We start from the raw sequence: 3,950 nt of genomic DNA, 5'->3' as shown, positions 1-3,950 counted from the left end.
GCACGACCTCGATCGTAAAATCCGCTTCCTATTACGAAAACTCTGGCTTAGTCATAGCACTCGGCACCGTTTTGATACTGTGAATACATCCACTCAGCAACTTATGGTACCGGCGCAGGAAAGGAGGTGACTGTGTTTTACGTTGCTAAAGCTTCTGCAAGAAATATTATATCTAGGTTCTTCCAGTCACCCAGCTTTGAAGGAGCTAATTTAATATTACTTAAATTGAAAATGTTCCGTGAATTTAAAAGGAAAGGCGTTAACTGTGCTTTGTACTCTAAATGCTAAGTTGTAAGCAAGCCATATTGATTGTAGTGTCATGTTCTGACAGTTATCTTTAAACAGTTTTACGCAATGAATTACTGAAAATTACTTACTGCATTGTGAACTTCAGTTGCAAAATTTACAAGTGGGAAAGCAAAGGGGACCATTGCGTAGATACTTAAAATTAGTGTTGAAATGAACTGCATTGTTATTAGCATTATATTTTGAAGTACTGTAAAAACTAGACTCCGCCCGAACAGGCCTTGAATGCCCAAAGATACCGATCGGCCGCCGTGTCATCCTCAGCCCACAGGCGTCACTGGATGCGGATGTGGAGGGGCACGTGGTCAGCACACAACTCTCCCGGCCGTATGTCAGTTCAGGAGACCGGAGGCGCTACTTCTCTATCAAGTAGCTCCTCAGTTTGCCTCAGAAGGGCTGAGTGCACCCCGATTGCCAACAGCGCTCGGCAGACCGAATGGTCACCCATACGAGTGCTAGCCCAGCCCGACAGCGCTTAACTTCGGTGATCTGACGGGAACCGGTGTTACCACTGCGGCAAGGCCATTGGCTCTTAAATACTATAGTCTTAGAAAATATTACCATTCTAAAATTCGTAGTTTTTACGCAACTTGTTGTTTGTACTAAAATGAAAGGATTGAGAATAGAACAGTGGCGAAATGATCAAATAAAAGTCTGATAACTCTCACCAATGAACTGAAATATTCAAATTGAATGTTCTTTCACTTTCACCCATCATGACTGATACTCCCTGTACAACCTTACTTTACTGAATAAGTTAATATCTTGCCTTGTGATTTGCGTTATTGGAAGTGTGATCGTGGTTCCTGCATTGGCAGTGTGGTGAATGAGGATCTCACACAGCTTTCTCGGATCTCTGATTAATTAATACGCACCCTGCAATCTGCCGTTTGGTTGGTTGGTTGGTTTTCGGGGAAGGAGACCAGACAGCGTGGTCATCGGTCTCATCGGATTAGGGAAGGATTGGGAAGGAAGTCGGCCGTGCCCTTTCAGAGGAACCATCCCGGCATTTGCCTGGAGTGTTTTTGGGAAATCACAACCTGCCGTTTCCGAGAGTCATTGTTCCAGTGGCAGTTATCGTATAGAGGTGACTTCATAGCGTGTAAGAGAATAGCCACACCGCTCTGATGAAGATTCGACGCGCTTTTAGCACGACGATAATTTTACATCCGATGCCATCGACAATGCCTCTACGCCGATGCCATCGACAATGCCTCTACGCCGTTCAACGCTCTCCCCTTGTCTTCTCCTCCTGGTACTGTTGCGCACCCATCACAGATCTTGCCTAGCTAATCGTCCAATCCGACTGCAATATGATTTTTCTCGGAATACAATGCATCAATTAAACCCTCGGAGCAGAGCAATCCCTTACAATTTGATGAATAACTGTTACACCGTTTTTATCTGTTTAAAACAACTATTATCCCTTGTGTTCGAAATTCGGCCAACTGCGTCAGTGGACCTTATCTGTGATAGCAAATGTCATGTATCTTAAAGTGCCTGAAATTTTAGTCGCAGAGCTGATCTATGGAAAATGCTCCATTGTACCTACGTGTATTCTCGAAAAAATTCTTTGATTTCTTTTCAATTGTTCGATCGTTTGAAGGGAGTCTTTAACACATTGAAAAGTGTTAATGACGGCAAATTAACTTTTCCCTTATGTTAACACAATGTGAATGCCGTTGTATCGCTAAAGTCACTTCAGACACGAAATGATCTGCGCATTACAAAATCTCCCATGTAAAATCATCAAACCGAAATCGCAGTTCTCAAAATTCTTTGCAATTATGTTCAGTATACATTCAAATGTATGTTTCACAACGACAATAGAATTATCGTTATCAACATCTGCATTATTCCTATTACTTTCTCTATGCAAAAACTGTGTCGCTGTAGCTCTTCATCTTTCAGTCCGACGCGATAATATTCTTGTTAGAGGCATAGCCTGAAACAAATATAGTTTCTGCACAATAAAGGAAGTGAGATGTCGTAGTTATTCAAAATAAAGAAATAAAAAATTAGGAACTTACATCAAATTTCCTCGTAAGGGCAGCAAATGACCACACAGTTAGTCTTATAGAAAAGCAAGCGCAATAACGACGCCTATATAGAACATTATTTACAGACTTCGTTACAACGACATGTTGAATTTCTCTGCAGACATCATCTTCGACCTAGGAGTTGCGTTGCAGCGGCTCGGTACGCATGTTTTACTGCAAATGGACCATGTAAACATTAAAGCCGCTAGAATGCAATTTCACGAGATGATGTCACTTTCGTGCGCCATTTCTACCATAGCACCTGATCGGTGCGCAGGGCAGAGGTTGTTAGCTCTTCAATCTTCCATGTTCAGGTACCGGAGATTTTAATGCGTGATACAGAATGTAACACCAGTGTTGTGAATGTGAAAGCTACTACTTCCTTTACCCATTCTTAACGGGTACATACGCACGTTATTTTTTTCTTTTTGCACATGTATGGCAAGGTACCTTTGGAATTACACTCCTGGAAATTGAAATAAGAACACCGTGAATTCATTGTCCCAGGAAGGGGAAACTTATTGACACATTCCTGGGGTCAGATACATCACATGATCACACTGACAGAACCACAGGCACATAGACACAGGCAACAGAGCATGCACAATGTCGGCACTAGTACAGTGTATATCCACCTTTCGCAGCTATGCAGGCTGCTATTCTCCCATGGAGACGATCGTAGAGATGCTGGATGTAGTCCTGTGGAACGGCTTGCCATGCCATTTCCACCTGGCGCCTCAGTTGGACCAGCGTTCGTGCTGGACGTGCAGACCGCGTGAGACGACACTTCATCCAGTCCCAAACATGCTCAATGGGGGACAGATCCGGAGATCTTGCTGGCCAGGGTAGTTGACTTACACCTTCTAGAGCACGTTGGGTGGCACGGGATACATGCGGACGCGCATTGTCCTGTTGGAACAGCAAGTTCCCTTGCCGGTCTAGGAATGGTAGAACGATGGGTTCGATGACGGTTTGGATGTACCGTGCACTATCCAGTGTCCCCTCGACGATCACCAGTGGTGTACGGCCAGTGTAGGAGATTGCTCCCCACACCATGATGCCGGGTGTTGGCCCTGTGTGCCTCGGTCGTATGCAGTCCTGATTGTGGCGCTCACCTGCACGGCGCCAAACACGCATATGACCATCATTGGCACCAAGGCAGAAGCGACTCTCATCGCTGAAGACGACACGTCTCCATTCGTCCCTCTATTCACGCCTGTCGCGACACCACTGGAGGCGGGCTGCACGATGTTGGGGCGTGAGCGGAAGACGGCCTAACGGTGTGCGGGACCGTAGCCCAGCTTCATGGAGACGGTTGCGAATGGTCCTCGCCGATACCCTAGGAGCAACAGTGTCCCTAATTTGCTGGGAAGTGGCGGTGCGGTCCCCTACGGCACTGCGTACGATCCTACGGTCTTGGCGTGCATCCGTGCGTCGCTGCGGTCCGGTCCCAGGTCGACGGGCACGTGCACCTTCCGCCGACCACTGGCGACAAAATCGATGTACTGTGGAGACCTCACGCCCCACGTGTTGAGCAATTCGGCGGTACGTCCACCCGGCCTCCCGCATGCCCACTATACGCCCTCGCTCAAAGTCCGTCAACTG

At 46.4% G+C, this 3,950-nt stretch overlaps 1 pseudogene; it reads right to left on the bottom strand.

Annotated features, from left to right (window-relative positions):
• Positions 1-718: 718 nt before the first annotated feature.
• Positions 719-836, bottom strand: LOC124552940 (annotated as a pseudogene).
• Positions 837-3,950: the final 3,114 nt, after the last annotated feature.

Source organism: Schistocerca americana, chromosome 10 (assembly GCF_021461395.2).
Source record: "Schistocerca americana isolate TAMUIC-IGC-003095 chromosome 10, iqSchAmer2.1, whole genome shotgun sequence".
Lineage (NCBI taxonomy): Eukaryota > Metazoa > Arthropoda > Insecta > Orthoptera > Acrididae > Schistocerca > Schistocerca americana.
Note: the sequence above shows the minus strand (reverse complement) of the source record. Positions and strands in the feature narration are given on the sequence as shown.